A 25,470-nucleotide genomic window follows, 5' to 3' on the forward strand; every position below is an offset into this window, starting at 1 on the left:
AGATGTGCTCGGTGTGAGGTCTCGCAGCAAGCTATCAAATACGGCGCATTTCTGGGCTTTTAAAAAAAACGCTATGCGTTGCCAGGTGTTTCATCGGATTTGAGGTGTTACCTCCTTTGACAGTATCACAGTATCAGCTTAAAGCACTTGTTGCAGGCTGCTGAGTTTGCATATTTTGCTATGAAGTACAGCCAGACTTTTGACCGTTTCGCCTTGGACATTTTTAATCTGTAGCTCTGCTCTAACAGAACATACGTACCTGGCCCCGCCTACTATCCTCGGAAACGTAAAATGATTGGCTAGAATCTAAAGTATATCACAGCTCAGGAAAAAAAAGCACCGAAATAAAGCACCGAAATGTGCGCTGCTTTTCGGTCTGGTTACTACCGTTTATGTCAGAACCGGTGCCATCATGGCACCGGACACCGGTACCCATCCCTAGTGTTGATTAGACATACAAGTGCACCGTGATTCACAAAAAAACCCTTTTTTCTCTTTCATTGCAACAGTGCTGCAATGACCAAAATGCAGCCAGAGGCCAGATATGACAAACGGAACTTGTGAGCAAGTAGGGGAGATTACACTGGTTTCTAAACTCTCCATGGGGACAACGTTAAGCAGATCCAATGGATGAAGTAATTCAATTTGAGCCCCTGAATAATAGCATCATTTGCAATAGAATTAGCATCTGCCACTATCAATCAGCATGGCAAAAGACTAACACAAGCTGCACCCACCAAGGACACAGGCTTTCTGTAAAATTCACCTCCTTTATTAAGTTAACTTGGCATGAGTCACCTGACATAACAGAAGCAATGTGCAAGAATTTATGTGGATTTAAAAAGATGAATGTGTTTTTCAGACTTTTGTATGTATGTATGTATATAAATTTTTAGAATTGATGTTGGTTGTTGTTTAAGTTGTGTATAAAACCCCGAAGCCTCAGCCTATGATTGCATGAAGCCCTGAGCTGTAAATTTAGAATAAAAGAAACACGGGCCTAATGCTGGGGGGTCCCAAGTAGCATGCTTCGGTACTCTTTGGCCAGTGCTTGGTGTGTCCACTACTAAAGATTGAATTATAGTTTGGGCCAGGCACAAAGACAAGCTGAGCTACAGTCCTGGAAGATAAGCTGATCTCACTGCAAGCCCATTTCAGCCAGTGCCTAAGGTACTCTTTCACACTTTCAATGGATAAATCTCTTATATGGTTGTTAAGCTGTTTTAGCCTGCCCATATATTTACTGTGGATATGCAAGCCACTTTGAAACGCATCTCCAAGTCTGTACTTGTGACATTCCTGGGTCTGTTGACCCAGCGTTTTGAGTTTTAGTTTATTTGGATGTTATGTTTAAGTTCTTTAGGGTACACAGCAAATCCAGCATGTCCAAATTAACACTGTCGGATTTGATTTCAACACTATTAAAGTGTCTATATGGGTCCACACCAGAGAGTGTTAATTTAACTCTTTTTGGAGAGTTGGTACATTAACTCTGATTTAGTGTTAAACACCAAATCTGTCTGGAGTTGATAATTTAACACTTGGTGTTAAGAGTTTATATATTAACTCTCAAAGAGTATTTTAGTTTAACTACGTAAGAGTTATCTTCTAATTCATTCTAAAAAGCAGGAATTTTACTGTTCTGAACTTCTAGAAATTTCTTTTGGAAATAAACATTTACTAAAAAGATGCAATGGTTTTTGAAAAACATTTATTCTGAACTGTGCACCACAATTTCAAAACATTTTCTGAAAGATGTAACAGTATACATGTTCTCACTTTCATTAGAATTTTGTTTATCAAAAGGTCTGACATAGTAAATGCAAATAACAGCATTCTCAACACTTATTTCTTCAATACAATATGCATGTCCTTCATTCATCACTTTGTGGAACTTCAGCGCACTTCTGCTCTCCCCCATATTCCATCTTCACAAGCATATCCTGTGCAGAGATTGAATAAAAATTAGTTGACACTAATTAATGGCACAAATAATCCAGTAAACAATTGCAGCACAGTAAAAAAAAGGAATCCTCTTTGAGCCATTACTTGTGTAAAGTATTTTCCCAAAAGACAAAGACACAGGCAACAGGTAATACTGAACTAAATGTAAAACGTCAACCTTTTTCATTTTTACCTAAACCGTGTGCACAAATCTCTGAAGGGATCTATGCTAACGTAGAATCGAGTCAGGACATCAGTTATTGCTGTTTGCTCGTTTTTTTTTATGGGCGATCGTTTTCAGGCTTCAAGTAGCACCATTATACCAACATTTCACATTATAGACATTGTTTTAGGTGTATTTGACCAAAAGTTTGACTGAAAATTCACATGCAAGCTTTTTTTCAAGGCTGTGGTATTTGCCCGCAAACAATACCTTTCAGCTAGCTAAAACAGATTATTATGCTATCACCGAGCAACACGGCTAATGCCTTTCACACAGCTTTGTCTCAACTCCAAAGAGCCACAGAAGTAAAAGCTCATAATAATAATTGAAACAATCTTTGAAAAAATGACTTACCAAGCATGGCAAACAACTCAAATATGTAGAGCAAAATGTTCTGAAACGGCTTCACTTCAGCTTCGATTGGAGCCGTGCTGGGGGCGGAGTCTGTGAATTCACTCTATTGGTGTCATAGCCCCTCTAGGAGTTCAGAGTTAAGAGGTCAGGAGTTAATGTTTCCATTGTAACACCTCCAGATTTGACAGAGAAACACTCATTTTTAACACTCGATTTTAACTACTATCATTTTACACCTCAGAGTTACATTAAAAGAATGTGACTCTGCTTAGAGTAAAATTAACTCTACTTTTGCAAGGAGACTATTAACACCAAAAAATTTAACACTTTTGAATTTGCTGTGTAGCTAAGTTAATTTGTTTATTAGTTTCTCTTTGTGTTTTCTACCCCTGTATTTAAGTTTCCCTCTCCCTGTCAAGTTTATATTGCCTTGTCTACGTCTCATGTTTCCTGTTTTATTTTGAAGGTCAGTGTCCTATGTCAGTGTAGTCAGCTTTAGGTCGGCCCCCCGAACTAATGAACTGTGGACTTTTGTGCCGTCACCCTTCGGGTCGGCCCCCTGAAAGGTTTAAGAACTGTCTCCTGAGCTTCAGTGCCTTTCATAGACTTTTGTTTTGCACTTTTTTGTTAGACTTTTGCTCTGGCTTTGGTCAGTTTCAGAAAATTCTTCTTTTTAACTTTGTACTTTTTCTAACATTTTTAACAATCTATCAATTATTTTTAAACTTTATTGAGTGTTTAATGCTCACATTCCCACACTAGCTGCAAAGAGGTGCGACAGCTTTGACTTTATTCTGCTGCATGTTCTGCAAATGACACACTGACACATGGAAGGACACACAGTACAGTGAGATGACCAAAGTTTAGCTGGATTGACACAGACAAATTCTAATCAGTGCAAAATACTTTTAGACTTCTGCTTTCTTGGTTTCATTGGTTGACTCTCTTGTCATGATGTGTTGTAAATCTGACTTTCCTAATGGCCTGTGCATAGATGCTGGTTTTCAAATCATCTGGCTTGACAGCTAAATAACAGTGTGGGTTTATCGTCGGTATTTATTGTGTAAAATTTGGTTTTTCTTTAAAGCAGTGCACCACTGTGGAAGAGTATGTGTGCAGACTATGAAGCTGAAACTTATTTTTGTGGACTATAATGACAAATTAAACCAGAATTAAATCTGATCTAGAAATATGTAGATCCATATGCTGTGGCGACCTCTTGGGAAATATGGGTCTAGTTAAAAGTACCTTCAGTTTATATGAATCTTTTTCATATGGGTGTGTAGTGTACTGCATTCACCTCATGACTTCTTCCATTTTTTCTTGGTAATTTTGAACATAATTAGCAAAACAAGAAGAAAAAAGAATTAAAATGCACATTTCCACCTGAGATTTATCAGTATATAATTAATTTACATATATTATTTATGACAGGGAAGTGCAAAAACAAAAAAAATGGTGGCGGTCACTGTCCTGGGTGCTTTATTTGTTTCTGGGTTTTTTTGTTTTTTTTCAACAATAAATTATGATGGGTCATTAAACATTTCCTATTTTCCAAATTAACCTTATCAAAAATAGTCAGTAATTACTGTCAGCAATGCCAACATCAGTTACACATGCCGCATAAATGAATCATTTAGCTCTTGATTCATTTTATTGCTGCGACTAATTATATACATACAGAAAAAGTAAAAAGTAGATAAACATGTCAAATTAAAAAGTGTTGGCACCCACTAACCTGAGAATACACATTTCTTCCTACTGAGTGATGGTTGATTGTTGAAGGGTTTTGCTGACCGATCTCTAGGCCTGTGTGACTGTGGGCAAACTCATTAAACCTGATGAATTTAAACTCTAAGATATTAATTACTAACCATGCTTTCTACTCCCATAACTCTTAAATCCCTAACAATTTACCTCCAACCCATCCCGTTGGGTTTGCCTTGGCAAGCATTGGTGTCTTATTCAGCACATCATTTCATGCTGCTTTTTTAATGGTTGCTTTGTGGAAAAGGGTTGTAGTAACAGTCCTGACATTGATGTTGTCAGTGACTGTCTTTGGTAATACTGTAGACCACCATGTTTTGGAGGCAGAGCCAAAGGTCTGCCTTGGAAGAGGGGTTTTTGCTCAGTTGTCATTGGCTAGAAGGAAATGAGTCACGTGACAACAGTGAGCCCCAAATACTTTATTCATTTGTCTTGATCAAGAATAAACTTTAAAGTCAGTACAGGAGAACAAACTTACACAGCAGTCAGCTCAGTATTAATTACTCCACTGACTGTGCTGTCACTTTCAAGCAACGATGGCCCATTTTTCCTACAGTGCTTCCATGATCTGTTTCACATGCCTCTGTGAGTGTCACGGTTTGCCGGGGCAAGCCGTGTGGAATATGAATTAGGACCCAAAATGCGGCAGCTCTGGTGCAGATGAGTGTTTGACAACCGAAAATACAAACAGCAATGGTGTGGGTACCATGAAACAGGAAAACCTAAACTGGGTAGAACTAATAACACAAACCAGAAACGAGGATGCAGGGAGGTCCGGGGGAAATACATACGGGAAGACGCAGGGAGACCGAGGGGAAACAACACAGACGAACCAGCGATTACTAAGACAGAAAATACAACTTAAATACACTCAGAACACAGGGAGATTACACACAGGTGGGAGACACAGCTGGGAGTGATTAACATGACGAGACCAGGGAGGCAAACTGAAAACACTCACATAAGACGCAGACCTTCACAATAAAACAGGAACACACGGGGGGGAACAGGGTAAACACCAATTAGAGGAGAACAGAACCAAAATCTCGAAGAGAAAACACAAAACGCTGGGTCAAAAGGACCCAGGATCATGACAGTGAGGATGCTATCATCTGTTCAGCATTTTTAGAGGGTTGAGTTTCCTGTCCCTCGGGCGAAGTCTCAATGTGATTTCAGCTAAATTGAAAATTCCTCACCCGGCTCTATAAATTGGTACCCTTTCAGTGGTAAAAATTGGACAAATTAGATGGTGCTGGCTGCATTCAAAAAAGCAGGAGACATGTTTCTTTGTACAGAACTTATTTCATTGCGGAGAATGCAGAGTTGACAGACGTCGCTGCACAAGGCCATTATTAGTGTCACTTGCCAAGAGAATGTACTGCTGAGCATTGAAAGCTTGTGTTTTCTCTGCTTGCCTTTGAATTAAATAAAAACTAAAAGCAAGTAACCCACGCTCTGGTTTTTGTCTGAGCCATTGAGATTTCACATTTTTCTCAGCATACTAACTCTCAAAATGACTATGTAAACTGGACCAAATTGCTGGACAACTGGTTATAAAATCTTAGTGCTGGAGCAAAGATGGTTATTTGTAATTTCTAATTTAATAAAGGAAGAAATAAGACAAAGGAGGGGAGATGAGAAATGCTGGTGCACACCTTTTCTGTCTGAGCTCAAGTATTGTTTGCTGTGAAGTGTCACAATGTGATTTTCTGAGGCTTAACATCTTCTTTGATCTATTATCAGTAGCTTTTATAGCTGCTACAAAGAGAAGCCACACAGCGCCTTTTAAAAAAATCTACTGCACTGTCAGAAATGAAGTGAAAATCAAGACATGCTTGGGGAAAAAAAAGGGTTTCATATTCTTCTTCTTTTGTGCAGTTGCTGTCACAAGACAGGACTGTGCTTGCCTGTGTGAGGGCATCCATTAAGGGCAGGCTGTGTTGTCTTATTCTCTGAAGAAAAGACAGTGTTGTGCAGAAGCTTGCTGTGAGATGACCGGGTCAACCTTATCACTGACCGAAGCTGGCAAAACGTCAAAACATCCCCCTGCAATCCGCTTAGGAGAAGGAGGATCAGCACTTGTAAAATGACTGGCACTGCCTTTAGCAAGGTTTTTTAGGACTCAGCAAAAGGCAGCTTACTAAAAACAACTGATGTTCAAAGGAGTTAATCAGCCCTGACAGAGGTTTGAAGATTTCTAAATTCATTAACTGTTTTCAGTAGAGTACATGTAGAAAGTTTCCACTTTCTGTAAAAAAAATTTCTAAAAGCCAAAATTGCGAGCAAATTCAAAAATGGACAGATTGTGGAGCCCAGTGGGGAGTCCAAAGGCTTGTTGAGTGGTCTATCTAACGGTGACCTCTTCTTGACTGGCCTCTTGTGTCAAAGGAAAAAAAAAATGCTTACAAAGTGCCTCATGGCTAAAACTTCTCCAGCCTTGTATGAATAATTCAGAGTTTTCTGGGAGTGAAATAGTAAAATACTTCTTTCTTGCTTTTACCTCATCATTTTGTTCCACCTGCCAGTCAAAACTCATCCTGGCTGACACCTTTTCAGCCTTTTGCTATGGCACGAATTAGATCAACCATGAACAGAGGCATGGCTAAATAAAAAAAGTACAGCCTCTGGGTGAAACACTTGCCAGGTCTCTTGGAGAGCGATCTGACAATGAGGCTTCCAAATCCAGAGGGCTGTTATTTATTTATTTGCTGAGGACGTACGCAGACTATGTGAACAGGAGAAGCTCTTAGCTTTGTATTTCAATTTGTGGTAATACAGATTGGACAATTTGCTGTCACAGAACAACATGTTGAGTTGGTTGTCTGAAAGAGTTCTGCTCCTTTTCACCTTTGAGGTGTTTGAATAGTTTATTTTCTTTCATGTTTAGAGCTCCTTCAATAGGAATCCTTGCTGAATACATATTTCATATTTCTGATATTATGGAGGAAAAAGAAGTCCTTCATACTCATAAATGAAAAGATCAAAGAAACTTTTCATTCATTCATTCAAATGAAAGACAAAAGATGGGCAGGCCTCACACTGAGGCACTAATCACAGGGGTGTAACATGCATGTGTTCACAGTGAGCCTGACGAAGCAAAACAAAACAGACACATGACAATCTGTTTCTGTGCTGATTGTCAACAAAGCTGTGCCGTGTTGTTCCCCAAAGTCTTCCCTCTAGTTGCACTGCTTACTGATGACTCCCTGGAGTGCAAAGTTTGGTCTGTGTTACTCTGGAGCAATATGGCTCGTGGCAAAAAACACTGCAAGTGTTACAAGCTGGGGTTTGGGTACAAAAAATGAGCTTGTGTAACTAAATACCAAAATCCCATCAAAATCAAATTTGTCAAATCTGAAAATAGACATAATTAAAAAAGCACCACAAAGTAAAGTGATCTCGTTCCTTTCATCATACAGACAGCTATTTCCATCCATCCTTTATATTGCCATGTCGTAGCCACAGTCTGCCATTGTTGCTGAAAGCTGCACTTGTTTCATATTCATTGGAAACTATAGCTGTCTATTTTATGGGAGTGGCAATTTCCCTTTAACAGGAGTGGTTTGTGGATGTACATTGTAGAAACTGATAGGAGACAGCATGTGAGGTAAGCTGCTACTTGTAGAAAAACTAACACAAAAACCGTCCACGTTTTGATAATGCAAATTGAAGGCAATTGTGTGTTAATGAATAATTAGCTACAACAAACTCAAGGCTCAAGGACCTGCACTTTTTTAAACCTCCCAAATACTCCAAGTAGTTATATCAACCTCCCATTGCATAAACCACTCTGAGGAGTTAATAGGACTCAAGCTAATTGCTTGAACATGGATACTTGTTGAATGTTATTTCATTAATGTTTTAGCTGCATTTCAGTGGCAGCTTAAAAATGTCTGTGACCCTAATGTTCAGGTCTGTTGCCTACACCCTTAAAGGGGTTTATTTGACTTTTGTAAATGTTTTATTAAAATTGAATTCGTTTTTGTGGGCTGATAAATAAATCTTTTGTCAGAGTCCTTGAGTTATTTCAGAACTCGTTTTGGCCAACAGAGAAGAACTGGTTACCTCCATAATTCTGATATGAAATGACTTGCTGTGCAAAAGCTGCTAGAAATGTTGTTTATGCATAAATATGTTATGGTCTGAGTCTTGTCTGTCTGGGTGGGTTATATCCTGTAGTACTTCAGTTCAGAGGATTCAAGAGCTTTCATAATCCAGCAATGATTTTGTGAAAGTAGCAGACTGATTAGTATGCTAGTGGCACAGCTTCAGGGACGGTAATGTAGGTTTTAGTCAGTTATCCAACCACTTTGGTCCAGGCTGAAATTTCCCAGCAACTATTAATGTTTTTGTTTTTTTTAAATGTCCTTTAATAGCTGCCTTTCTTGAGATGTACTAGAGATATTTAAGCGAACATCAGAATGAACTGTTGCACTTTGTTGATTGTCTGAATTGCAATCTAGTCCCACCATTATGTAAGAATTTCATTTTGTGTAATGCGATCACAGCAGTCATTTGTTTCCACTGTATTAAAAACCATAGTACAGAAGTGTTCCTGAAACAAAGCAGCTCACAGGAGTGGGAGCAAAAAGGTTTAAGAGAAGTCATAAACAAACAGAAGCAGAAAGCTAGAGTTCAGCACTCATCTTAGACTAAATTTGAATCCTACTTTTACTCATTGTTTGCTTTCTCAAATCATATTAAGTATAACTGGATCCTCAACATATCCGAAAGCTCAGTTTTTGAGGCTTAAAAAAAGAAAAAGAAAACAAAAAAACAAAATGATTAAAAAACAAACTATTTATGAGTTCCTTTTTTGTAGGTTACTGTACTTAACTATTCACTGGTTAGTGCTAATTAGAAAAAGGCAGTAAGCTAACATACGAAACTAAGATAATAAAAGAAGTATAAATTATTCTTACTATGTGCCCATAGTCATTTTTTCCCCATATTTCCATACAAAACTTTTATGGTGAACATGCTTAACATTAAGTAGCACTAACGTGCTAAACATCAACACCTTAGCAAAAAAGGTTTTGAGCAAGTAAAGACAAAACAAGGAGATACAAGTGCTACCTTTCTCCAAATAATGTTGCACTGATCAGATAGCAAACTATTTGCTGAATCATTATTTGCTGGTCTGGAGCATTCAAGTTTGTGTTAGCTCAATGCCACAAGCTTCCCAGGAATGAGAAATTCAGTTTAAAGTCAGACTGTATAATACTCACAGGAGTGAATCCCAGAGTTACATCTCAGGATCTACAGGCTTCAGTTAGGATGTTAAAAGTTAAAATTCATGACGGTACATTTAGAAAAAGACAGAACAATTGTGGCTTGTATTTAAAAAGTTCTCTGGAGAAAATCTCATCTCTCTGAAAATGCTTTGGTTTCCAAAGTTGCATTTGAACAAATCAGAAGATAAAGGGGACAACACCAAAGTGGAGAAAACACCTCAAACCAACTGTGAAGCACGGTGGTGATCTGGGCTTTTTGCACTCACAGGACCTCGACACTTTGCATTCGTTGAATTTACCATGAACTCCTCTGTACACCAAAGTCATTTAGAGTCAAATGTGAGGCTGTTTGTCAAATAACTAAATCTTGGCTGAAACTAAATCATTGAGCAGGACAATGATCTCAAGCACAGCAGCAAATCTACAACAGAATAGCTGAAAAAAAAAAGGATCAAAGTGTTGCAACAGCCCAGTCAAAGTCTAGACCTCAACCTGACTGAAATGCTGTGCATAAATGAATGATCGGAAACCTCACTGAACTGAAGGAACACTGGGAAGAGAAAAAGAATGTGCGACAAAGGCTCCACAGTGATATGAGAGGCCGATAAAGTCTTACAGAAAACCATTACTTCCAGTTATTGCTGCTAAAAGTGGTTCTACTAGCTGCTGAGTGGAGCATACTTAGTTTTTCAAATGACTATATCATAATAGGTTTCATTTAAACATATTCTGAAACAAATTCGCATCTATACAAATATAGATATAAATTTGTAAGGGCTTAATATAGAACGTGTCCATATTTTGGCATTTATTCCCTAAGATGCAAAATGTATTCAGTACATTTCAGCGTACTGCTTTTAGCAGATGACTTTGCCCAGTGTAAAAAGTGCTTGCTTTTCCTTGGATGTTCATATTATTCAGAAAAATTCCAATTTTGCATTTGTAACAGGAAAATTGAAATTGGTAATTATGGTAGCTCCAATAGGACTGCTGTGGCCAAAGTGCAGGTACACAGAGTTGCTAGCATGGCTGCAGACTCTCTTATTTTCTGTGCTTTATCTATAAAACTCTCTGAGGACATGCCTGTACGAACCAGCTGTAGCACAGAATGACAAATCAGTGTTAATACAAAAAGTATTTACTGTGGCAGGTGTTCTTGTTGTCTTTTCAGCAAGCCGTTTTTTTTTTTCTTTTCTGTGTGAGGAAAATCTTCAAACATGACTCAAAGGAAGATGTAAAAAGCAGATCAGCACTAATATCATATTTCTCTGCCTCTAAATAAAAGCTTGAAAGCAGTTCTCAGCAACAGTGCAGAGATACTTGGATGACGCTTTCTTGTAAAATGAGGTTTGTAATTACCAGTGTCGCTGTGCCCTGGGGCACAAATGACACGCTAATTATAAATAATTGGAGCTATGCAGATTGAATAACTTGGCAAAAACAAGTGCCCTTGTTTATAGTAACAATATGAGAGTCAACCGTCCATCTCATTACATTGCCAGTCAACTTGGGGAAATTGGCCAGGTATTGTGGAACCTGTGATGGTGTGCAAATGCATTTTCATTACCAGTTTTGACCTGTGCAGACTGGGGTCATGGATGAGCACCGTTGTGATTTGGTGCTTTTTGCTCAAGGACATTGAAGCATCATGTTTGTTAAAAAGAGTAATCAAACTCCGCTTTCCTGCACAACCTTGATTAGCTACGTTGTTTATTTTCTCTCAGCATTTTTTTTTAAATATTAAATGGAAAAAAGCTCTAGATAATGCGTGTTTTAAATCCAAAATGTGAGTTTGGCTTTAAGTTAGAGCTGCAGGTAAATGTCAAAACACCAGATTAATATTAAAACTACTCTCTAAAAAGAAATCGGCACATTTCACATCTGAATCAAAATAAATGCCCATATGCATTTATTTTGGCACTTATGGGAGTGAAAGGAAATCCATCTGTAGCAGAATTAATGTGTTATTTTTGTAATCTTAGCCTAGATTTGCGAACATGAGCACCAGAGCCAAGAAATCATCAAAAGGAAAAAACTGGAGCTCCTCTTCTGTGCTGTCAGAGGAAGGAAGGCAGACCAACTTTTGTGGATACAGTGAATTCGCCAGAGGAGATCTTACAGGGATGCAAGCACACTTTCTGTCTTAAAAAAAGAAGAGGTGGTGGTATAATTAAAGAAAGCTCATTTGAATGAGAAGAGTTCAAAACATTCAGGGGGTTCATAAAGTCAATCTGTGACTCATCGGCTCTCATGGATGAAGCTCAGATTTTTCTTTTTTCCAAGGAAAAGAATGCAGATTCAGCTTTGCAAAACAGAAGCTTTTTTCACAGGTCAAATAACAGAAAATTAAAAAAGACATCTGAGTTTTTGGGCCATGCTGATGTTTCTCCCTTTGAAGGATATCGTTGAGCTGTTACATAATTGATTCTGAGTGTTTCCTATATTAAAAAATGCCATCCTTTGTAAGTGGCGCAACTTTGAGAGCATCAAACCTTATTTTCAAATCAGTGTTAAAGTTCATTATTCCCAACTGTACCATCATATGATCATTATAAGGTGTATATAATATATGCTCGCCAGACACTTTATTGGGTATGCCTTGCTAGTACTGGGTTGGACCCCTATTTTTGCCATCAAAGCTGCTTTAATACTTCATGGCACAGATTCAACAAGGTGCTGGAAACATTCCTCAGAGATTTTGTTCCATATTGATATGACAGCATCTCAAAGTTTTGCAGATTCGTCTGCTGCACATCCAGCATGAGAATCTCCTGTTCCACCACATTCCAAGGGTGCTTCTTTGGATTAAGATCATGTGACTGTGGAGGACATGAGACCACAGTAAAAGGTTCAAGAAAGCCGTTTGAGATGATCTGAGCTTGGTGACGTGGCGATCCCCTGGAGTCAGAAGATGGGTACATCTACTAAGGGTCCCACAATGTGTCAAGAAAATATCACCCACACCATTACACCACCACCATCAGCCTGAAGCACAGTTTCACGTTGTTGGGTTTTTTTTTTTACACCAGATTCTCGCCCTACTATCTGATTGTTGTAGGAGAAATTAGAGACATCACCCCAGGCATCACCTTTCCAATTGTCTGTTATCCCATTTTGCTGAGCCCATGTGATGCTCTTCTGTATTCCTTGGTTGTAATGAATGGTTATTTTAGTTACTGTTGCTGTCCTATCAGCTCTTGTCTGACCTTTGGCATCAACGAGGTATTTTCCTCCAGAATCACACTGGTATTTTCCCTTTTTCCAGAAAATTCCAATACATTTGCAGTTTCTGGAATAGAAATTTCTGTCAGATCCAGCCCATCTGTCACTAACAACCATGCAACCTTCAAATCTCTTACATAACCTTTTTTCCCCACTGTAGGATTGTGATTGTATGTTAAACTTGGACTTGATTTATCAGAGAATGTGTAACAGTATAAAGGAAATGTTTTCAGAAACCTGTGACTTTCATTCAGTGCACACTATGTGTCTTCCTTTAAGATATGTGTTAATCGTATGTTCCTACATCTAAAACTTAAATCACATTAAAGTTAATTATACCGACTCAGAAAAGTGGGTTGTTTCTTATCTCATGAAAAGCTGACTTTTTGGAGTTGCATGCATAGCTAAACAGGACTTTTTGACCTTGTAGGCACAGCACCCTTTGAATGATTAGTTGCCTGAAGTTATGTTAAAAGCATTTAAGTTCATTTATAAAAAAGCTTACACTTTTTACTGAGTTTCATTAATTGCTTACAAGTTGTCTCATGTGGTAGTCTCTATTCTCCAGGCTGGTGCCGTCTGTGGTTTGTGAAGTCCCTGAAAACTTAGAGCCATTAGTATTTTTCTAATTTAAATATTCATGACTAAACAAGCAAGAAAGTTAAAGGTCGCAAGCAAAACTTTTTTGGCATAGGTGTTATTTATCAGACTTTAGCACTCACCTCATAATCTACCTTACTAGGACTGTGTGATTCTGATTAGATCATATTTCACGGCTCTTGCTGGCTTGATCCTGGCTGATATATTAGCTGGCAGTTATTATCAGCTGATATTGGCTTATAACAGATATATTGCAATGCATTGCAGAATGATATGATAATGAGGCAAAGTGGCTCCACAGGCATTTAAATACTCTGTTCAGTATCAACAACATAAGCACATAACTAACACTGCAGTGGGCCTCATTCACAAAGTGTATATGGACGAAACTGTGCATAAAAAGTATGAATTTTTCTCACAGCTGTGAGAAAATTTGTTCAGTGTTTGTGAACAACTTTAGGACTTTCTCAGACCATTTAGTATTATATTATTGGATGTTATCACTTAGCCTACACTCCAAAGTTTGTCCATTAACACATATTGCATTGAGTCTCATCTTGAGCTGACAGATCAAGTGCTCCTTGCCCTCCATCTTCGTTTTCTACTTTTTCTTATGGTCTTTGTCTTTTTTCATATCAAATTTGACTTTTTTTCCCCCGCGGTGGCTGTTTCAGGTTAAATGATTTTCAGCAAGGCCATTATTTCACCCTGAGCCACACTTTACAAAAATGCATTGATAGACAGCTTGAGTCTTCTTCCAGATCTTGGTTAAATATTGACACAACCTAATAACTTCTATTTATGTACAGTTGTTTACACTGATGATCTTGGAGTCTGAAATTCTCTCATTCTTAGATCTTCAGTTTCTTGAACTTTCCTATTCCCAGTATTAGTCAATCCAGTGAGCGATGTCTAATAAATCCTTTTTACACTGAAAAGAGAAACTACCAGTTTTATTCAGTCATGATCACATTAGAAGTTATTAGGCCTTGTTAAGTTAAGACAATAAAGACATTGTAGATCATTTCAGCACCACTTATTAAAAGATTTAGGTGAGCATATGTATAGATTTGGGCCTGCATGAATAATTGTGCACCCAATTCTTGTTTTTTAAAGTCATTAAAGATGTATGCTGTACAATCATTCAACCTTGGAGAAAGGCAAGTTTAAATGAATCATTAAAAGGCTAAAATGACCATGATAGTCATGCCCATCACAAGTGTATGTATGATTATTTCAAGTCTACATCTATGCAGTCCATGTTTTGCTTCAGTACTTCAATACTTGGACTAAACTTCAAAGTGAAAACATTCTGCATATTTATATGAATATATACTTTTTATAGAGATTAAAAGGAGCCTAAACAGCAAACTCACAATTTTATCTAAAGAGTTGTTATTCATCTTTCAGTCTTTTATGGTTATTCTTTAACTGGCCTGCACTGTGTTCATCATATAGGCAGATTATTTTAATTATTAGTTGTAAAAGGAATGTTAAATTGCTGGATCCTCATGTTCACTGGTTGTACACGTAATCTCCGGACTTTCAGACGACATTGATACATATTAGCTTTTACTGCAATGACACCTCTGCCCTCTTTTTCCAACCACCAACCTTTTTTTGTGACAGCTCATATTAAGAACAGGCCACAATGATATGCAACAATGTCAGAGGTATTTCATCTGTATCCTAATTAAATGTGATCTAATATGCTGCCAGGTGGGATTTGATATTTGAACCTGTGTATAACTCTTCTTACCCTTCTACTAGGGATACCCCCCTCACATAAAATTGCCTGGGGGGATTATAGCAATCATTCATTAATAATTTGCCCAGATACACCCAATCCTAGCCTTGACGCCATTATCTACATCTATGAATAGCACAGCTTTGCCTGGCAGTCCTGCTGTCCTTTTTTGGTGACATTTATAAAAGTTTCATTGCAGCAATATAAAACATTACATGTCACGCTCTCATGAATCATTTGTGTCATGGATCATTGCTTCAGAGCCAGTCCAGCGCGTTAACGGGGAGGACATTAATAGAAAGCAAGTCTCCGTCTTCAGCGAGGGCCTGTTTCCATTTGTGACACACACACACCAAGTGGAAAAGCTGATAAAATGGGCAATATGTCTTGTAGAATTAGTGTGTTTAAAATTAATGGTCATGATTTGCTTGCGTGTTCCTCTGTGGCTATGAAATCTAACAATTTACAGGGTCCAAATGAGAACAAATATTCTGCAAATGTGGCCACGTGTGTGGAATTTCTTTTTCCTTTTTTGATGGATTTCTAGTTTTCACAGAAAAAGAAAAGGTTATACGAGGTTATGCGGGAGAATGGGGTTCAAAGTTCAGAAAAAGAAGAAATGTCCTCTCAGTTTGAACCTCAGAGGGAACTGACTGTTTAATGGGGGCACGTTTGGAAAATGAGTAAGACTCGCATTTGTTTTTTTCTTTGCAATAACAAACGACACATTATTGATAGTTTCATTGTTTATTCAATGCATTTCTTGAATGCCAAATAAACAACTTGAAATATTCTAATGTAAAATAATATTAAGGTTCCATTTGTAAATCCAAACAGCCTCTAGCCACAGACAGATTATGAGACAAAGGCACTCCCCCACCCTTCTCGCTTTTGTTCCCACATCCACTGTTTTGCGGTCATTTTTGCATCACTTTGTGTTTGTTATTTGTTTTTTTATTTTGCTCCCTTTTTGCATTTCTTTGAGAACTACTTTGTCTTTTAAATAGTTACATGGTAATGGTAACAGCTTTGTCTTTAACATCTTTGAATGATTATTTTAAATTCATTTTCAGGTTGTTGTTGGTCTCTTTGTGCTTGTTTTTGCTACTTTGTCCTTCTCTTTTACAGAGGTTTGCCTGACTATGATTTTTTTTACATATCTCTGTAATTTTTCTAGCCTTTGTAGTTGTTTCGCATGTATTTGTAGTTCATTTTGGTCTCTTGTGGCAATTTAGCATACTTTTGTGCTTATTGTGGTTTTCTTTTGACTTTTTTGTTGTGTTGAACTTGTTTGTGGTTATTTTCTGGCTTATGGAGATAAATTCCTCATGTTTTACATAACTGTTTTGCATTTTTTAAATTATAGTTCTTTTTTTTTTGAGGGGGGGGGGGCATTTGGTGACTCTTTGTGGTTGTTTTATATATTTTGTTTTATACTGTTTGTGGTCTACATAGCTTGTAGTTTTTGGCCTCTAGTCATTTTAGATTTCATGATTGTCATTGTTATTACTTTAGGGTCATTTGTATGTATGTTGTATTTTTTCAGTTTTGTGATTGCTTTTGTCTGTTTTTGGTCATTTCTGCCTCTTTCTGGTCTCTTTGTGGGCCTGCTTCTTGCATCCAATGGGCCTTCACATACCCTATGACTTACCACTTGCTTTTCTTAGAGGACCTCAGGGCTCTGCAAATCAGCAATATCGCCCCCTTGTTCACTACTATTTTGTAGTACATCATTCACATTGGAGCCTTGAATGATGCTTTGTCATCATTCAAAACCACATTTTGTTTTTAATCAAATGTGACAAGAGAACACAAAAAACAAATACAGTGATGGGTAAAATGATACTCAAGGCTCTAACCCTTCATACAGCAGCTGCAGTATTTAAGTATTGGATTTGTTAGCACTTAAATGAAAGAAAATTACATCAAATCGGTTAGCTTGAAAAGTCCAAGTTTCACTAATCTAAAGATAAAACTTTATACTCTCTTGTTACTTCAACAGAGTAACAAGACAGTAACATGAGCATGTAAATGGCAGCCTACCATGTATTAAAAAAATCACCATCAGCTGTGAATTCCCTCATTGCTGAACTTTATCCTCTTCAGTTCTGTCTGATCTGTATCAGCCTCTCCGTGGAACTTAAGGCCTGTGAGGAAAACATTTAAAGGGAAACTATGAGATTCCATTTAGATTGTTGGCCTCCGAACTGCATCCCCCGTGCCTTTATTACCCGAATGTAATGGAGTGAACTTTACACGCAATTGCTTTTCCATTTGAGTGTTTGATGATCTAAAATGCATTGACGTAGGATTAACTTCAGCATGTAATTACATGAAAAGCAGCTGATTCTCATTTATTTCCCATGGTCCCAGGTGAAATAAGCATGGCTACATTTTTATTTTCTCCTATAGAGTGAATTCATTTGAGACACTGCTGCTGGTGCAGTGTATTTTTTTTTTATTTAGTTGGAAAGGAATGTGATTAGGGAAGACTGAATGATACTGAATCTAAGGATGGTAACAAAAAATAGACTTGCTGAGAAAAAAAAGTTAAAAAATCGAGTTATTTCATTTGAACAGGAGTTGGCATCACTGCAGTCTCCCAGGAATAGTGTCCTGTTCATGTATGGTCAGAAAAAGCAAAAAACCCCTTAAAACTGTAAATAATCATGATCTGAGTTAATATGATTCACTGTACTCGACCTCTCTGCTGCGTTTGTTCACTGTAAAAAAACTAAAAATGTTGCAAAAAATTAAAAACTCAAGGCACTGCATTTATGTTTTTAGGTTCTGATGGATAACTTATAATTTCAAGTTTAGGAGAAAAGTTGCTTCAACTAATGTTTTTGTGTTTACAAGATTAATAACTGCTTTTTCTTAACTCATATTTTATTGTTTCAGCAATGTAATTCCTAAAGTTTACACAACATATTTTTTTTGTTTTGCCAAATTCCTTAAGTTTAGAAAAAGTATCCTTTATAGTTTTCATAAGGTGCTCCCTGTTGTATTAATGAAGGTTTACACAATGTTGATTTTCAAATAACTTTATTGTGTTCAAACACAACTGCCCATTGACAATGTTTTGAGATGAGCCATTTTTAACACACTGAAAACATTCAGCCACAAAGTCCTTTTCCAAAAACAAAACAAAAATGTCACATTTTTGTAATAAGTGTTACTCATCCAATTTTAAAGGTGTGGTATTGTCAGACAGAATATCAAACCTATCTTGATTGATAGTCACTAACAAACAGATTCAAAACATCGGATGGCAGGATGTGAACTCTTCTATCTGGTTTCCATACAGCAAACAAATGTGTACTTGAGTTCTTTGGGAAACTCCATGTTGAGCCCATAAAGTAGGCCAAACAGGTAGGCAAAGGCAGTGGGAAGGTCTGGCAGATCATCAAGAATAATGTCCTCTTCGAAAACAATGGCAGTGTTGACCCCTGTGGACTGCGAGTTGGGTCCTACGCAGTCCTCCAGAACAGTGAGGATGCCCACTTTAACACCTTGGGTTGCCCTCTCAACTGGATCTGTATCCTATGCAAAATTAACAACAGTACATATAAGTCTCTGTAAACCAAAACTGAAGATTGAGTAGATTTGCATACTCACCAGACATGTTAAGAAGAGTTTGGTCTCGTTGTCACGAACAAATATCGGTAACCCTTCCAAACTGATGGTTCATCGATGCTGGACTATGTTTGAGACCTAAAACATGGAAATCAAATAAGACTCAGTCTCATTTATAAACCTACCATTTTGTTTTTAAAACAAAATTGTGTTGTTAAAAAAAGTGTTGTTGCTAAAAATACAGCCTTAAGAAAGAAGATGTTAAAATTAGTTATTCCAGATAATTTCTCATGGTTTTGTCAGATTTCTTTTAAGTAATTTTGATACACAACCAATGTAGCACACTTATGACAACATTTATAACAAAAAGTGGCACGAGTGGGATGAGAGTTGAACTGTCCATCATGACCTGCCATCTGCCAAACACACAGCGCTGCTTGTTAGCTTATAATCCCATTCAGGAGGACACACTTTTTGAAAACTAACAATTTTTATATCAATTTGGGAACTTCAGGTTCATGCACAAGTTTTGCAAACAAAGTTATTTGGTACTATTTACCTAAAAATGCAGCCGTTAGGCGTTTTTTATATAACCATTTAAATCTATTTACAGAACAATCAGGTGTTCTGCATCAAATAAGAAGGCATACAAAGTATTTGTGCCAGTCACAAAAAATAGTTTGTGTTCAGTATAAGACAGAAGAGAACAGCACAGGCCTAAACCCTGCAGGTCTGACAAAAGGAGGTGTATCACTCCTGTTTTCCATATGGGAACAGCGTTTACACTGGAATCTGCCTTTGATGGCTTTTTTGGAGCAAATGTGACATTCAGCTGCATAAGTGACACACAATACAAAACAATAACTACACAACACACTAGCTCTAGCCTCCAAACACGCTAAACACAGCAATGTGGGATACTGTTTGTCCGTGATTTACACAGGGGGAACAAATTGTGGCAGGATAAGCCTGATATTATTTGTATCCCACTATAACTTCGTTGTATAAGGAGCTAACATCTCAAAAAATTCAGGAGTAGTTAGTCATTATAAGAAGTGTTTGTAAACTAAAAATCAACAACGTGGGATACTGTTTGTCCGTGATTTGGAAAGTCCAGCGTGTGCTCCCGACGCAGGGGAAACTAATTCTGTCGGGGATACCTAGTTTGGCATGACACCGGCGCGTGCGCCCCCGAAATTAATTTTTTTTTTAAAGCACCGGGGGTTTGCCGCCCATGGTCGTCAGTCATGAGCGAGCTAGTTGGTATACGTATGATTTCTATACATTTTACATCAGATAAAAACTTTGGTTGTACGATTCAAATAATTATTTAATAAAAGTTAGACATTTTAAATGAGAATAAGCAAGAAAAGTATTTCTTTGTCCCCTCCTTTCCCTGTTAATGCCCTACATGGACCCCTGGCAACACTTTGCTAGACCCGCCCCTGCACAGTTACCAGCTGTCAGCTACTTAGAAAAGGATCCTGGTGTTATTTGTCTCTCAGAAACAGTTCATAACTTCCCTTCAACTCAGTCATGTCACCTAAAAGGTAAACCTGTTTCTCCATCACAGCTCTGATGATTCAGTAAAGACATCTCCTGGTTTCATCTTCATGTTTCCCTCTCACCACATATCCAAACTGATATCATGACCAGCAGCTTTACAGCTGTGGCTCCAGCAAACATCAGCTGATACTAGAAATTAATATGAAATAACTTCTAACAACAGCTGATCAAGCTTAAAAGTGCTGCTGTTGTTTACCGCGACATCCGCTGGTTTCCTCTTTCTGGCGCAAAGTGGGCGATAAACAAACAAGAGAGAAAAGCCGATCAGCTGATCATTGATCAGTTTCATGATTGAAGTGGCAACAGGAGAGAGAGAATGAGAGAAGAAGAGGCAGCTGTGCAGCGTAAACACAGCTTTGTGTCTTTTTCCATTGTAGCTGAAGTCCGGGACAAACTGTGTTCCTTTTCAGCTCAAACGCGTAATATTGTCTCTGAATATGGGACGATTCCGTTTTTTACGGGACGGTTGGCAACTCTACTAACTAACCTTATGAATAAAATAAAGTTCACTATCAGTAACATCATAGCACCCACCCAGCTGTATAGAAACTCTGTCATAGTAGCTAGTACGCAGTACGAGATATTCTAACTGTGAAAAGTCAGCACAACGAAAATAAACTACACCTAAACTACACCAGTTTCAGAGCTCATCACAGCACAGAAACAGCTTTAGTGAAGGTTACAAATGATCTTCTTATGGCCTCTGACAGTGGACTCATCTCTGTGCTTGTCCTGCTAGACCTTAGTGCAGCGTTCGATACTGTCGACCATAATATCCTATTAGAGCGATTAGAACATGCTGTAGGTATTACAGGTACTTCACTGCAGTGGTTTGTATCATATCTATCTAATAGACTCCAATTTGTGCATGTAAATGGAGAGTCCTCTTCACACACTGAGGTTAATTATGGAGTTCCACAGGGTTCAGTGCTAGGACCAATTCTATTTACATTATACATGCTTCCCCTAGGCAGCATCATTAGAAGACATAGCATACATTTTCACTGCTATGCAGATGACACCCAGCTCTATCTGTCCATGAAGCCAGATAACACACACCAATTAGTTAAACTGCAGGAATTTTTTAAAGACATAAAGACCTGGATGGCCGCTAACTTTCTGCTTCTTAATTCAGATAAAACTGAGGTTATTGTACTCGGCCCTGAAAAGCCTAGAAATATGGTATCTAAGCAGATTCTTACTCTGGATGGCATTACCTTGGCCTCCAGTAACGCTGTGAGGAACCTTGGAGTCATTTTTGACGAGGACATGTCCTTCAATGCACATATTAAACAAATATGTAAGACTGCGTTCTTCCATTTGCGCAACATCTCTAAAATTAGAAATATCCTGTCTCAGAGTGACGCTGAAAAACTAGTTCATGCATTTATTACTTCCAGGCTGGACTACTGTAATTCATTATTATCAGGATGTCCAAAAAACTCACTGAAAAGCCTTCAGCTAATCCAAAATGCTGCAGCAAGAGTGCTGACAGGGACTAGAAAGAGAGAGCATATTTCTCCTGTTTTTGCTTCCCTTCATTGGCTTCCTGTTAAATCCAGAATTGAATTCAAAATCCTGCTCCTCACATACAAGGTCTTAAATAATCAGGCCCCATCTTATCTTAATGACCTTGTAGTACCATATCACCCTATTAGAGCACTTCGCTCTCGCTCTGCAGGCCTACTTGTTGTTCATAGAGTATTTAAAAGTAGAATGGGAGGGAGAGCCTTCAGTTTTCAGGCCCCTCTTCTGTGGAACCAGCTTCCAGTTTGGATTCAGGAGACAGACACTATCTCTACTTTCAAGATTAGGCTTAAAACTTTCCTTTTTGCTAAAGCATATAGTTAGGGCTGGATCAGGTGACCCTGAATCCTCCCTTAGTTATGCTGCAATAGACATAGGCTGCGGGGGGATTCCCATGATGCATTGAGTTTTTCCTTTCCAGTCACCTTTCTCACTCACTATGTATTAACAGACCTCTCTGCATTGAATCATATCTGTTATTAACCTCTGTCTCTTTTCCACAGCATGTCTTTTATCCTGTCTTCCTTCTCTCACCCCAACCGGTCGCAGCAGATGGCCCCGCCCCTCCCTGAGCCTGGTTCTGCCGGAGGTTTCTTCCTGTTAAAAGGGAGTTTTTCCTTCCCACTGTCGCCAAAGTGCTTGCTCATAGGGGGTCATATGATTGTTGGGTTTTTCTCTGTATCTATAAAGCGCCTTGAGGCGACTTATGTTGTGATTTGGCGCTATATAAATAAAATTGAATTGAATTGAATTAAACTTGGTCTATTTCTGACCCAGATAGACTGCAGGTCATAACTTCTTACCTGAAGTTCAGTTCACCTGACACTTGGGCCGGCGGCCTCCTCGGGTCTCTCCTCCTCCTGCCTCCCCTTCCCTCATCCACCTGCTGGCCTCTGTGGAAGCTCCGCCATAGCCACCACCAAACAACTGAGTTATTTTTACACATTGGCCAACATCTGGCATATCCACCAACTCACATTGTTCATGCCGTTACAAAAAAAAAAAATCATCGGCCCACCTGGCAAATGCCTGATGGCCAGTCCAGCTATGAATGAGCGGTAGTTTTCTGTGAAGAGATCTTGTTGATGTCAAAGGTCAGCGGAGAATGGCCAAACTGCTTCGAGCTGAATGTAAGGTAACGGGAAATCGAATAGGCTTGTTACAAACAAGGTAGGCATAAGAGCATCTCTGAACACAGCAGCACAAGATCACACTGAGCACCACTCTTGTCAGCTAAGAACAGTAATCTGATGTTATAATTTACACAACTCACCAAAAGATTGGAAAGAGCAATTTCAGCAAAAAAGCATTTAGTATACCTTTTTGAGGTATACCTCAACTATGAGAGACAAAATAAGAAAAAACATCCAGAAAATTACATTGTCTGGTTTTTAACCCTTTAAAGCCGGTCGGAGCGGGGATGCTCCATTTTGCTTAACTATTTTTAATTCCAGGTAGCACTGCAACCACGTAAGCTAGCGCAATAATTTTTTTTGCACATGAAACCGGAGGAGTTGTACTTACATCTTATGCCATCAGCTTGTCCTAGGTCAGCTTCCTTCCATATATATCTTTGCAAAAATTGCATAAAAGCACTTGCAGCAACAAAAACATAATATTCCAGAAACATGCTTTGCCAATCTGATCAGCTGTTCATAACACTTCCTACGTCCATCAGCGCGAACTATCGCATGTCCTCCATGTCCTGCCTGAAACCAAAAGTGACGTCATTTTGCGGAACTGTAGTTTTTACCATCAGGGCCTTATGAGCCTATACTGGTGTTTTTAAAAGTTATGTTTGACTTTATGACTTTCTGTGTCATTTCTGGGATGCTTAGGACTCAAATTGCACTGCTGGAAATAGTTAATTTTGATACATATGCTGTTTTTTTTTGCAAATTTGCATTATAATATTTATTTTCGTTTTTCCTGCAGTATATAAAAATTGGTGTATTTCAAAAATAAAACTATGAAGACACTCAAAATATATTTCCTGTGGTGGGAAACTATTTTGTGCAACTTTTTTGTATTTACAGTTTGCCTCTTAAATTTCTCTAACTAGAAATATATGTTAAAAAAACAAAAACGATTTTCAATTTTTTGGTAGTTTATTGCACTTTTTTTGCAATTTATGTAATTACTATGCACTTAATGCATACATATTATTAAAATTTGGGCTTTACAGAACCAGTCATCCACCCATCCATCCACACATTCACACACTCGAGCTGAAATATATTGATGTATATCAGCTTGAAATGCTCCCAAAAATGGTACTATAGCAAGTAAAAATATAACATAAGCTCTGGTGGACTTGGGTTCTATGGTAGGTCTTAAAGGGTTAAAGAATTTATTTGCAAATTATGGTGGAAAAATAATCTCAATGCTAATCTCAATTCTTTGTTATACACCCTTTGTTGGCAATGACAGAGGTCAAACATTTTCTGTAAGTCTTCACAAGGTGCTGGTATTTTGACCTATTCCTCCATGAAGATCTCCTCTAGCCCTCCAGTTGTGTGCACCCTCACCTCTTTACTTTAGTGTTCCAATCACAATTGACCGGTCAGTATTAACAGCTTTTACCACCCACTGAATGGAACACCAAATTCCGTTCAGTGGATGGTTCAATGGGTGGTTCAGTGGGTCATTCAGTGGATATTGAGTGGTCCATTCAGGGGGTCACAGGCCAGGTGTATTTCCATTCATTTCCTATATTGGTCACATTTGACCCGAAACACGACATATGTAACAAAGTTGATTAAAACACTCAAAATTCAATGAAAGAGGTGCTCATCACTTTTCTATGTTCAAGTTCATAGTGTGGAGGATGTCATAAGGTCTTGAGGCAATCAGATGTAAAACACAATATTTATTGGTGTTTTAAGTTGTAAATTGGTCAGATTTGATCCGAACATGACAGGAGGGCCAGAGCAGTGATGTTTTGGGTCTGTTGCTGGGCAACACGGACTTTCAATTCCCTCCAAAGATTTTTTATGGGGTCGAGATCTGGAGACTGGCTAGGCCACTCCAGGACTTTGAAATGCTTCTTATGAAGCCACTCCTTCGTTACCCGGGCGATGTGTTTGTGATCATTGCCATGCTGAAAGACCCAGCCATGATTGATCTTCATTGCCCTTGCTGATTGAAAGGAGGTTTTCCCTCAAAATGGCCCCATTCACTCTTTCCTTCACACGGATCAGTCTTCCTGGTCCCTTTGCAAAAAAAGAGCCCCAAAGCATGATGTTTGCACCCCCATGCTTCACAGTAGGTATGGTGTTCTTTGGATGCAAGTCAGCATTCTTTCTCCTCTAAACACAAGTAGAGTAGAGTTTTTACCAAAAAGTTCTATTTTGGTTTCATCTGACCATATGACATTCTCCCAATTCTCTTCTGGATCATCCAAATACTCTCTAGCAAACTTCAGATGAGCCCGGACATGTACTAACTTAAATCCTGCAGTGCTAGGCGTGTCCCCCTGCTTGAGTCCCTGGCGGCATAGTGTGTTACTGATGGTAGTCTTTGTTGCTTTGGTCCCAGCTCTCTGCAGGTCATTCACTAGGTCCCCCGTGTGGTTCTGGGATTTTTGCTCACTGTTGTTGTGATCATTTTGACCCCACAGGGTGAGATTTTAGCATGGAGCCCCAGATCAATGGAGATTTGCATCTACAGTTTTGTTTTTGGTGTCCCCCAGCGTGTGGGGCTAGATGGCG

At 38.5% G+C, this 25,470-nt stretch overlaps 2 long non-coding RNA genes across 2 annotated transcripts; both read right to left on the reverse strand.

Annotated features, from left to right (window-relative positions):
- Window positions 1–1,694: 1,694 nt before the first annotated feature.
- On the reverse strand, window positions 1,695–2,644 carry LOC145424117 (uncharacterized). The gene is made up of 2 exons (XR_013905086.1): window positions 2,522–2,644; window positions 1,695–1,943 (listed from the first exon to the last, which is right to left on the reverse strand). It is a non-coding gene; the product is annotated as an uncharacterized LOC145424117 (long non-coding RNA).
- A 15,475-nt stretch (window positions 2,645–18,119) lies between these two features.
- Window positions 18,120–23,700, reverse strand: LOC145424429 (uncharacterized). The gene is made up of 3 exons (XR_013905511.1): window positions 22,564–23,700; window positions 18,710–18,805; window positions 18,120–18,634 (listed from the first exon to the last, which is right to left on the reverse strand). It is a non-coding gene; the product is annotated as an uncharacterized LOC145424429 (long non-coding RNA).
- Between the last annotated feature and the right edge of the window lie 1,770 nt (window positions 23,701–25,470).

This window comes from Astatotilapia calliptera, chromosome 23 (genome assembly GCF_964374335.1).
Source record: "Astatotilapia calliptera chromosome 23, fAstCal68.1, whole genome shotgun sequence".
NCBI lineage: Eukaryota > Metazoa > Chordata > Actinopteri > Cichliformes > Cichlidae > Astatotilapia > Astatotilapia calliptera.